Source organism: Xenopus laevis, chromosome 8L, assembly GCF_017654675.1.
Source record: "Xenopus laevis strain J_2021 chromosome 8L, Xenopus_laevis_v10.1, whole genome shotgun sequence".
Classification (NCBI taxonomy): domain Eukaryota; kingdom Metazoa; phylum Chordata; class Amphibia; order Anura; family Pipidae; genus Xenopus; species Xenopus laevis.
The window spans coordinates 22419675-22432828 of record NC_054385.1 but is presented as its reverse complement, the minus strand read 5'-3'; the positions used below and the strand labels follow the sequence as shown (position 1 = coordinate 22432828).

At 41.4% G+C, this 13154-nt stretch overlaps 1 pseudogene; it reads right to left on the bottom strand.

Annotated features, from left to right (window-relative positions):
- Nucleotides 1-3523: 3523 nt before the first annotated feature.
- LOC121397372 lies at nt 3524-3642 on the bottom strand (annotated as a pseudogene).
- Between the last annotated feature and the right edge of the window lie 9512 nt (nt 3643-13154).

Genomic DNA, 13154 nt, shown 5'->3' with positions numbered 1-13154 from the left:
AGAGAGAGAGAGAGAGAGAGAGAGAGAGAGAGAGAGAGAGAGAGAGAGAGAGAGAGAGAGAGAGAGAGAGAGAGAGAGAGAGAGAGAGAGAGAAAGACACCCCTGCACGTGGCAAATTCAAAAAGTTTGAAATACTTACTCTCCTGCTCACCAAAAGCATCCATCACATGTATGCCTAGTTCCAGTGCAGATTGTAAGGCACCTGTAAGAAACACTTGGTAGGAGTGAGAACCACACAAACAGACCACTTGTAGATATGACCTGTTTAGAAAACTACATGAAGCACAGGGCATACAATGTGGCACATGAGGAATGTACCATAAACATCTACATATTGGAATGCCCAACAGTTAGCACTGTTCTAACAGAAAACAGATCCTAGGAGAATAGGGACAAGTGAGAAATACATAGGGTGAGAATTCCTTACACTGTGCAAGATCCTGTGTTGAGGGAAACTTAACTAACAATGGAAACACTGGTACCAGTCACCTTAGCCAAAAGGATAGTCACAGTGTAACCGGGGCATCTACCTAAGAATAGACTGCTTGTCGGATGACCGAGCATCACCTTATGAGAAGATATATCTGGTTAGGCCTAGGTTCCCAGATCCAAAATTAACTTAACCCCAGTGAGGCTAAAAGGTAATCACATAAGCCACGGAGGCAGGCTGTAACACTTGGAGAGATGTTCTTCACCCAAGAAACCCGTCTGTTGTCATTCCACGTGTAAGGAACATTTCTGTATGTAAGATTATCAACTATCCTACATTGATAAAGTCCATCAATGAAGCTAACTCTAAGACTGGAGTGGCCATGTGGATATTCCCATAGCGACAGAAGTGCTTTGAATGTACCAGACTAAACCAAATTGGGTCAGATGGACTAGAATGTACTCAGACCTAGAGTATAACAAGAGAGACTGAGCTTCACCAGGAAGTCCTATTTCTGTTGAACAACAGTGTGAAATCATCATCATCATCATCATCATTTATTTATATAGCCAGAGAACAAGCAAGGCTAATAGGAGTGTAATAACTATAAGGTTACCTGACAGAAGGCCCTGTGACTATGTACTCTAGACACACAATGCTCAGCCAGTGTAATGGGAATCCTCACCGTATAGGAAACGGTGTAACAAATTTGACAGGCAACGCATCCAAACATATAGTTAGGAGATAGCCACTGCAGCACAGATTACTTAATTTTCCTCAGTGTATCCACTAAACTGAAAATCCACAAGGCTGGCAGATGTAGGAGATTGCACTATCCTGAAATAATTGCAAGTGCCTCAGGTAGAAGAAGACGATACTCTAAGACATTATATCCTGAAGCAATAGAACAGGTAGAATAACAAGGATATAAGGAGGAGGCATGTTCCAATACTGCTGGTCACTTAAGAGGGCACTGGCTTATAAGAAAAAGAAAAATCAGTAGTCATTGGATGCTTCCATCCTCTGTAGTCTAATCCGTTACCTATGTGTAATGGAAGAATAGCCAGTCCTATATCCTAAACAGCTTATCCCAATCATGTTTTGTAACCTGGCACATCTAATCGCCCGAAGACCTTGCATGCGTCAGGTGGTCAAGTGGATCTTATCGTCATTTCAGCCATATACAGCAGTACAGTACATAGTGGAAATTAATAAAGTTTCTCCAGAACCCACGGTGCTACATATAAGACTATATGAGGGTATATCGAGTGATTTTAATTTTTTTTTTTTTTTTTTAATTTAATTTAATTTTTTTTTTTTTTTTTGAGGTGGACACTAGACAATCCTGTTGGGCAAGGGAGACTTAGATTTGTATGTCAAACTGCATAACAACTAATTGAATCTAGAACTATGCATCCATAGTACCTGAACCAAGGTCATCTCTACTGTGTAACAGATACTCCTTGTGAAGGACTCCTGTAACCTGAAAAGTGTGGTCTGATAATAGACCCTAAGCATGCAACCAGCCCTATTTAGGACAAGCCCTCAAAGAACTCCAAGAGTGGCCTGATGTCTGTATGGCTACTGTCTCTGTAGGCATCTTACCTTACCAATGACATCAGTATGACAGCAGATGAAATGACCCCTATGTAAAACATTCTACCATGAACCTAAGCTTATCAGAAGTATGTGCCAATGGACAACCTTGGGAAGAAGCCATCACCTCTAGCTTGTAGGCGGGACTGAGAACCCAACTTACTATTGGTACGATCACATATAGGGATATATCAGCCTAGAAAGGAAGTTGTCTTCTTTCTCTCTGTCACAGGTAAAAAACATAGACACACACCCATGTACCCCTACATACAGCTACGTACAATACATACACACACACACACACACACACACACATATGTATACATATATCTATAGACACCCATGTATAGATGACCTATATGTAAATACATGTATATGCCACCTTGGTAGGGCTGTGGCGCTTACACGTATTACAGCTAACCAATTAGGTAAGTATTAATACTGAAGTTCTCAGCTTTCTATGATAAGCAATATAAAGATAATGGTCTATTATCAACCTACAGAGCGTGGAGCCCTAGTGCAAGCATGTGTTAAAAGTGTGCTTATCATAGATTATTACATATGCCTCAGTCAGGGCCCTGATAACTTGCTTTTTTTTTTTTTTGGCAGAATATAATGGTCAGGCCCAGACTGGTAATCCGTGGGCTCCGGCAATGCTAGAGGAGCTGCCGCAAGATGCCAAGAAGTGACCATAACGTGGGCTGGTGGGGGCTGTCTGGGTCTCTCTGTACCAGGAATGCCAGGGCCCATCTGAATCCCAGCCCAGTCCTAATAATGGCCAATCTCAGAGCCCCAGTAATGGATAGTAAGTTATACTGTACATTAGATCGGAATGAGAAGCAATATCTTTGCCATCTCTCTGTACATACATTGAACTACAACACCAGGCTGCTGAATCTGGGCAAACTTATACTTAAGGGACCAAACACTGCATTGCTTGATACATAACTGCTGTTTGATGCTAACCCAGCAATCCTTAACCGATGTGATTTAGAACTCCTGCTGTGTGTATCAGACAATATGCAAACCTTCCCATCACAGGGAGAAATATTGTCATGAGCTTAATTTATTCTAGGGCAAATGCCATTACTTAGAAGCAATACCTTATAACAGGGGCATTATATTACATATTAAGACATTCTGATGTAAGTGTATTAGACACCAATCAACCCAACATACAGTCACAAGGACATTAGTTGTATAATAAGACACTCAGATGTACGTGTATAAGACCCCAGTAAACTCAACATGCAATCACAGGGGCATTTGTCATTGTATTAAGACATTTGAATGTAAGTGTACAACATGAAGTGCACAGTATAGATTAGCTGCTGCTTAGATCAAATATATTAAGAGTTGGCAATCCACCTCCACTATGGCTGCTGGTTTCAGGTGAGCAACAGCTAAACCATATATATATTTCTATATACATACCTTACACACATATATACATCTGTACACATACCCAAACATACACCCAGACGTACCTACATATCTAGCCTATGACACCTGGTTTTCCCAGGCAGTCTCCCATCCAGGTAATTACCAGGCCCAACCCTGTATCGCTTCTGAGATCAGACCAGATCGGGCACTTTCAGGGTGGTGTGGCCGTAGGCTACATAGCATCCAAAAGAACTACTTGATTAAGGTGAGCCACTAGTCAGACTCCGCATAAGCTATAGGTTAGTATAAGATCACGTGCATGCAAGCTCCATTATCTATTTCTATAAGATCTACTGGCTTCAAGTAAGCACATAGCCAGAACCTAGATCACAGTGCATGTAAGCAATTAGCTAGAAGTATATTCAGTATACAGCAGAACAGAATAGGAACATATACCTTACTTACTGCTGATTATGCCAGGCCCCTAAAAGCCACTGCATTGTAGGACACTAGATCCAAATATCACATAGGCAGACAGGCCTCACAAGTTTACTGACAACAGTATCACTTACCTGAGGCTTCAAGACCAGCATTCTGGTCTGCAGAGTTAGAGAGTGGGCGGGGCCATCTCCACTTGCTATAGCTGGCAGTTGCACAGGATTCACCTGATTATACTCAGCTGGTAACAGCACAGACAGAGGAATCACCTGATTGCACTCAGTGGGGAGTCACGTAGCCAGTGGAACCCACTGATTATATTCAGCTGCTATTTGCATAGGCAGGTAACAAAAAACATCTTGCATAATTGGTTTGTACCCTTTTGCAAGGGCCCAGGTATGCTGCCATTTCATATGAAAAGTTATAGTGCAAGCTTTATAAATAAACACCTTTATATATTTCCTTATATTTGACCAACTCGCCCTTAGGAAAGTCTGTTGAGGGAGGCAGCTGGCCGTGAAACCTGCCCTCCATTAAAAAATTAAAACAAAGGTAGTAGTAGGAGGCAGTAAGGCTCAGGCCACTAACTTATTATGCCTAACTGCCGCCTCCCTCGCCCATCCGTAAAAATAAATGGGAGGTGTAGGGGCCACATACACCACTGCCGCTTGACGCCTTTTGGGCAGGCCAGGGGGCACCCGGATGGGGGAACAAGCACTTACCAGGTGTCTTACCTGATCCAGGAGTTAAAGCAGAAGACTCCAAGATATGAGGTAGTGTGCTGGGGAACAAAGGTCCCATGGACCAAAATCCCTGTCCCTAGGACACCCTATGGGCAGGCCTATGCTTTCCCAAGGATAAAAAGAAAGATTTTGCTTCAAATGGGAGCAAAAGCAAAAAGGAGAAGGACAAAAAAAGACGCCGGTAAGTGGGTGTGGTTGGCCTTTTAAAGGTTTGGGGAGGGTCCTTCTGATGGGAGCAGAGGGGAGGGGCTATCCCGGTTAGTACTGACATGGAGTTCGAAAGGGGAAAAAATGAATGTGAGCGCTGGTTTCCAGGATGGGGTACCTATTGGGTTATTGTGTGACTAGGTCATGATGGAGTTGTAGGTATCTGAATAAGTAGTGGTTGGGGAGACTGTATTCTAATTTTAGTTGTTCAAATTATTTAATATTACCATTATCTAGTACTTGTTCTAGGCAACAAATGCCTTTCTCTTTCCAGAGCATGGTATCCTGCAGTATATGGAATCCAGTTAAGTAGTTGTGGTCCCACAGCGGTGTGTAGTGCTCATCTATCCCTATCGGTAAAGGTGCCAATCTGCTTGCTTTGTCCCAGATCTGTAGCACCTGTATCATAAGTGTATTAGTGGGTTCTGGAGCAGGGTATGTACCCTTTGAGTAGTTGGTATATTCTATCCCTGGTGGGTATGGGACCCATGTAGCCCATTTTTTTCTGCACTGTTTTGACTTTGTATATGGAACCAGTGTGAAAGTTGCATTAGATGTGAGGAAATAAAATATAGGTAGAAGTGGGGGGAGGGCCAGGCCTCCGTTAATGGTTTGAGTTTTGCAGAAAGGGTAATTTGAGCCTTTCCAGAGAAGGGTAAGCTCATGAGAGGTAATGGCCCAGAATAGTTTTTGTGCCAGGCATATTGGAGAGTGTATTACAGTATATAGTATCTTAGGAAGGAGCACCATTTTTATCAGGTTGTTCCTACCAGCAACCGTAAATGGCAATTTCCCCCAGGCTTGTATTTTCTCTCTCGTACTGTATATGTTATTAGGGGATTTACATTATCGAGTAGGTACCTTGATGGGTCTCTGCTAATGCAGATGCCCAAGTATGTTAAGCTGTTTACTATAAGTAAGTAAGTAATCTGTATTCTCTATGCTTTATAGAATAAACTGGATTTTGTCCAGTTGATACTGCCTGTGTGCTTGTATGTCTTTCCCTCGACATCTATAAGGGATTTGGTGCAACATGCTGCCAATGAACTTCCAAATTCCTGATTCCCACCCTGCTGCGCATTAACAAACCAGCGCAGCCTTATACATGAACTAAAGTTAAATGTCAACTGAATATGTCAGTTGGGGGGGGTGTATTCCTTGTGATCACCAGTAAATGTAGCAGGTGGTACTAGTGGGTTAAAGTCTGGGTACATCTCTCTTTAGCATTTAGCTGTTGTGTTGAGGCTAAGTTGGTTTTTTCCCGTATGATTCTGTATACTCACAACCTCCTGGGAGACTTTGCTGTTTTGTAGGTAGTCTCAAGCCAGTTGTGGACGTCAATCTGGAGCAGTGAATAATGAAGCTTTCCCATTGATGGTGATAGGAATTTTTGTGGGGTACAGCATTGCGTATGAGATGTTGTGTTCCTGATGTCTCTTTTTGGTTTGGGAGCAATTTTTTTGTAGCTCTATGGAGAAATCCAGGAAGAAGGTAACACTGGTATTCTTGAACTTGATGGGTCCTTTCTCTCTGGCCAGGAGGAGGATGGCATCCCGGACCTGATAGTTGAGCATTTTAGCCGTGAAGGTTCTGGATGGCCTGCCAGGTACCGGTAGTTCAGGTAAGATTTGGTGCGCATGTTCTACCATTTCGTGTTTTCAATGTCTGCACTGAAATCCATTTCTCAAAAGAGCAAACAGATTTTTTTATATTTAATTTTGAAATCCGACATAGGGCTAGACATATTGTCAGTTTCCCAGCTGCCACAAATCATGTGACTTGTGCTCTGATAAACTTCAGTCACTCTTTACTGCTGTACTGCAAGTTGGAGTGATTTCACTCCCTTTCCTCCCCAGCAGATTAACAATAGAACAATGGGAAGCAAACCAGATAACAACTCCCTAACACAAGATAACAGCTGCCTGGTAGATCTAAGAACAGCACTCAATAGCATATCCCTGGTACCACTTACGACACATTGAGTAGGAGAAACAGCAGCCTGTCAGAAAGCAGTTCCATCCTAAAGTGGTGGCTCTTTCTGAAAGCACATGACCAGGCAAAATGACCTGAGATGGCTGCCTGCACACCAATTTTACAACTAAATAAATATACACTTGCTGGTTCCGGAATTACATTTTATATTGTAGAGTGAATTATTTGCAGTGTAAACAGTGAAATTTAGAAATAAAAAGTACATCATAAAAATCATGACAGAATTCCTTTCATAGCCTCAATGTTGTTCGAGTTTGTTTCAGAGGGTTTTGACCAAAAACTCTATAAATTTGAATAATTCAAAAATATTTTTTTGCTGAAAACTCGATCATTTTGAGTTTTCGGGTTTCACAACTTAAAACTTGCTGAATCAAGTTTTTTTTCTTAAATAAAAAACCATTTGAGTTGTGAATTAATTCGAGTTCATTTGAGGTATAAAAATCGCAAATGACCTTTGATAAATAACCCCCTAAAATGTATTACAAAATGACATTTTTTTTTCCTAAACCCTTTGCCATTAGCTCTTGATCCGCTATACACATCACTGCTCATTTGTTTTGGGACACCATCTAGTTGATTTATTCTTTTTTCTATTCTTCCCCAATCTTTTTCCATTTTGACCTATTGTTAAATTGTTGACATGATAAAAAAAATGCCTGGAATGTGTGACATTACTGGTGGCAAGGGATAGTGATTTTCATTTGAGACTTTTTTTTTGTTAGATAACATCCAGGTTTAAAATGATAGACAGGATTTGGAGTGTAAGATATGAGGGCTAAAAAAAGTGTAAGGTCAAAATAATAGTGTTTTCAAACATTATTAAGTTAATATCACTGAAAATGGCCTTTCAAAAGACACACACTGCTTTAATATTTCAACACAAGCAGATTCAAGTGGATTTCATTCAGGCATCTTTTGTTTAATTTTCATACTCCATTGAAGTTATCGGTAACTTCTTGATCCCCATGATGAATTGCATCTTTGTGTTTTATTGTAGTTTTTTCCATTCCTCTCTACAATGCATACATAGTTTGTCATTGTAATCAATTGGTAAATTAGGTTTCCAACTCAGCATCTATACCAGGCATGTCCAAAGTCAGGCCTGGGGGCCAATTTGCAGCCTGTTTTCAAATTTACAGCGGCCCTCAGCCTCCATCATGAAATTAATAATAATAATGTGGCCCCCTCAGCACAGTGCTATCAGGAATCGCATAGCTGTAGCAGTAATATTTGGGCACATTAGTGAAATGAGCTGGCACTTGGTCTATAATGCTGCCTGTGTGCTGAAGGTGTAAGCAATATACACGTAGTGGCACATAGTAACATACTTTAGGGCTGAAGGCGCAATAGATGTACTAAAGTGCCAGTACAGTAAACTAAAAAAGTATTTGACAGTGGCACGACATTATGTGCAGTATGTTTCTATTGCTAACACCTTCAGCACACAGGCAGCAGTATAGACCAAGCGGCAGATCATTTCACTAATGTGCCCAAATATTACAGCTACGTGATTCCTTGTTTAAATGAGTTAATGTTAATGGTTCAAAGAATGTCAGGCTGAATGGTCGGCCCCCACACATTTTCACCTTGCCAAATTTGGCCCTTGTTGCAAAAAGTTTGGACACCCCTTATGCAGTCTCCGTGTACTTGACTGTTGGCTAATGTGTATGCAGCCTACCCCTGTTGTACTGGTAAGTTCCATAGCTCTTAAAACAATGGATACACCCTTTTTAGGAGGGACAGAGGGTTTGTATGTAAAGCCGGAATTAAAGCCATGCACTGAATAATTAACCATTGCTGGCACTGGTGAGGGAGTGGAATTCCTCTGGGTAGAGATTTTAACTGGGCAAAAGGTTACAAAGAGAATTATCATTGGTGTATGCTATAAATCACCTCCTTTAAGTGACAAGTATGAAGCCCAGCTACTCTTGCAGATAGAAGCAGATGGACCTTGTAATAACTAATAATACTGAACTTATCTAAGGCATTTGTGTGGGTGAGCATTAAGGTAATAGTGATCATAACATGGTCCCCTTTGAGATTCTGTTGGAGAAGCAATTCTATAATTGAGTAACTAAAATCCTAATTTTCAGACGTGCAAAATTTGACAGTATAAGGGTATATCTGCAACATATTAAGTGGTAAATGCTTTTCACAGGGTTAAACTCCAAACAAAAATGGGAAGTCTGTAAAATGCTGTTTAATAAATATACATGTCAGTTAATTCCCCTTGTAAGCAAGGAACGTCGTTGCAAAGCAAAACCTTTTTGGTTCAACAGAAGTGTTGGTGTTGAGGTGGGTAAGAAAAGGTGTGCTTTTAAGGCTTTCAAGGTAGCTGGGACAGCCAAATCATTTATAAGGCACAAGGAGGCCAATAAATCATGCAAAAAAAGCTATAAGACAAGCTAAAATTTATATGGAAACGGATATTGCAGCAAGCAATATAAATAATCCAAATGTATTTTTTAAATGTGTTAATGTTTTCGTCTGTCTACACACATGAGGAACCAGTTAATGAAGGTTTCCTTCTTGATAGTCCCAATTCTAGTAATACAACTAATGATGCATGGTTCACACATGAGGAAATTCAAAATAAACTAGAACATGTTAAGATAAACAAAGGTCTGGGGCCAGATAGTATTCATCCCAGAGTACTTAGCAATCTTAGCTCTGTGATTGTCAAACCTTTTTACTTAATTTTTCAGGATTCTTTGAGGTCTGGCATAGTGCTGAGAGACTGGCGAATTGCTGATGTGGTGCTGCTATTCAAAAACGGATCCCATTCTCAGCCTCAAAACTATAGGCCAGTTAGTCTGACGTCAGTGGTATGAAAACTTTTCGAAGGGTCAATAAAGGATAAGATACTGGACTTCATAGCAAATCATAATACTATGAGTTTGTGCCAGCATGGTTTTATTCGTAATAGATCTTGCCAGACTAACTAATTTATTTTTATGAGAAGGTAAGTAGGGACCTCGATTCTGGGATGGCAGTGGATGTCATTTACTTAGACTTTGCGAAAGCATTTGATACAGTGCCACACAGAAGGTTACTGGTTAAATTAAGGAATGTTGGCCTGGAACATAGTATTTGTAACTGGAAAGATAACTGGCTAAAAGGAACATTTTCTAATTGGACCTGTGTTGTTAGTGGAGTACTGCAGGGCTCTGTACTAGGTCCCTTGCTCTTCAACTTGTTTATTAATGACCTGGAGATGGGCATTGAAAGTACTTTTTCTATTTTTGCAGATGATACTAAATTGTGCAGAACTATAGGTTCCATGCAGGATGCTGCCACTTTGCATAGTAATTTGTCTAAGTTGGGAAACTGGGCAGCAAACTGGAAAATGAGGTTCAATGTTGATAAATGCAAGGTTATGCACTTTGTTAAAAATAATATAAATTCAAGTTATACACTAAATGGCAGTGTGCTGGGAGTTTCCTTAAATGAGAAGGATCAAATTGTCTAATACTGGGCAGTGTCATTCTGTGGCTACTAAAGCAAATAAAGTTATGTCTTGCATAAAAAGGGGCATTAACTCAAGGGATGAAAACATAATTATGCCTCTTTATAGGTTACTGGTAAGGCCTCATCTGTATGCAGTTCAGTTTTGGACTCCAGTCCTTAAGAGGGATATAAATAAGCTGGAGAGGGTGCAGAGACGTGCATCTAAACTGGTTAGAGGGACGGAAGACATATTATGAGGGTAGACTGTCATGGTTGGGGTTGTTTTCTCTGGAAAAAAGGAGCTTGTGAGGGGACATAATTACACTTTTTAAGTACATTAGAGGACATTATACACAAATAGCTGGGGACCTTTTTACCCATAAAGAGGATCACTGTACCAGAGGCCACCCCTTCAGACTAGAAGAAAAGAACTTTCATTTGAAGCAACGTAGGTGGCTCTTTACAGTGAGGTCAGTGAGGTTGTGGAATGCACTGCCGGTTGATGTTGTGATGGTTGATTCAGTTAATGCCTTTAAGAATGGCTTGGATGATTTTTTGGACAGACATAATATCAAAGGCTATTGTGATACTAAACTCTATAGTTAGTATAGATATGGGTATATAGTTATAGGGAAGAGCTTTTGATATGAAACATAACAAAATTGGTGTAAAGGTGATACCTTTATTGGCTAACTAAGATGATAATCACAGCAAGCTTTCAGAACATTGCAGTTCCTTCTTCAAAGCTGATTCCTTCATCAGCTTTGAAGAAGGAACTGCAATGTTCTGAAAGCTTGCTGTGATTATAATCTTAGTTAGCCAATAAAGGTATCACCTTTACACCACTTTTGGTATGGGTATATATAATGTGAAGTTTGGGCGGGGATCACAGCGGGATTGTTAGCATAAATGCAGGCCACTCCAAGGTGAAACACAAAGAGCTTCCAGCAGTAGCACAAATGCAACACAAAGAAAAACAGCTTCATTCAGCAACATAAAGTCCAGCAATAAACAAAATAGCTCACTTCAGTGTTTTTAAGTTTTCAGTACCCCAAGGTACTATCCAGGCTTGGTCTGTGGGGAAAACAGCAGGAAAATATCCCCCTAGCTATCAGGCCCCTCAGGTCTCTGAAAGTACAGCCGTCCCAACAATACAGCCCAGCCCTCCTGTGCAGCTCCTACTCTCACACACTGCACACCTGCTGTTGACTCCCTTAAACACCCCTTGGCTGTCCAGCCCACCTTCTGGCTGCTTAACCCTCTGGTGTTTATTAAAGGGAACATTCTTAAATGGATGGCTCAGAACCTAAAAACCAGGTATACATATCTGCCATCAACTATAAATACCGTCCGGCTTGTACATATCCCCCCCCCAGCCTCAACCCAGGGGAGGTGGAGGCACTAGTAGAGCCTAGACAATGGACTCGGGACAGAGCATCCGCATTCATATGCTGTTTCCCGGGTCTGTGCTCTACAGTATTTTGAACTCCTGGAGTGCCAGGAACCATCGGGTTACCCTGGCGTTCGCCCTTTTTTTCTGCTTCATCCAAGAGAGTGGGGCATGATCAGAGATTAGACGGAATCTCTTACCTAAAAGGTAATAATGGAGGGAGTCCAAGGCCCACTTAATGGCTAGGCATTCTCGCTCAACTATTGCATAGTTTTTCTCCGCTGCAGTCAGCTTTCTACTGAGAAACTACGGGATGCTCTTCCCCATTAATGACCTGTGATAGGACAGCTCCCAGACCTACGTCTGAAGAATCCATCTGAACAATAAATTCCTTTGAGAAATCTGGTGCCACCAAGATGAGGTAGTGACAAAGAGCGGACTTGAATTTGAGGAATGCCTTTTCAGCATCCATGTTCCACTCAACTATGACTGACTTCTGACCTTTGGTCAGGTCAGTCAATGTAGTTGCTACTGTGGCAAAGTTGGGGACAAGCCTACGGTAGTACCCAATCATTCCAAGGAATGCTCGTACCGGTTTCTTTGTTTTAGGGCAGGGCCAGTTCTGGACAGCATCTACCTTATTTAGCTGGGGTTTTACTAGCCTTCTACCTACAATGTACCCAAGGTATCTTGCCTCTTCCATCCCTATGGCACACTTTTCGGGATTCACCATGAACCCACCTTGTCTCAGAGAGTCAAGAATCGCCTGGACTTTAGGCAAATGAGATGCCCAGTCCCTGCTAAAGATGTCAATGTCATCCAGGTAAATGGATGTGTACCTCTGATGGGGCCTCAAAAGTTTGTCCATTGCCCTTTGAAAGGTAGCTGGGCAGTTTGTAAACCAAAAGGCATTCTCTTAAATTGAAAATGGCCATCTGGAGTGGAGTATGCTGTTTTCTCTTTTGCCGTCTGGGTTAGGGGTATTTGCCAGTACCCCTTGGTGAGGTCCAAAGTGGTAATATAATGAGCAGGACCTAACCTCTCTCTATAAGAGATGGGTATGGGATAGGCATCAAATTTGGAAATTTCATTGAGTTTTCTGAAATCATTGCAGAATCACAGAGTACCGTTGGGCTTGGGTACCAACACAATGGGGCTTGACCATTCACTCTGTGACTCTTCAATAACGCCTAACTCCAGCATTTTTTTTACCTCCTCTGAGACTTCTGGAATGCGGTAAGGTTTGAGACACACCTTTACTCCCGACTCTGTAATTACATGATGCTCTATGACATTAGCGATCCCTGGCAAATCAGAAAAAATAGCTTTGTTTCTCTGCAGAAACTCCCTTAATTAGTGGGTCTGGGCTTTTGACAATGCTGTAGCTACCAGGACACTGTCAGCACTGACCTGAGACTCAAGTTTCCCACTAGCCAGTGCCGAAACTAGTTCTCTATCCTTCAAAGGCTTTAACAAATTTATGTGATAGATTTGGTAGGGCTTTCTCTTACCAGGTTGTTGAATCTTA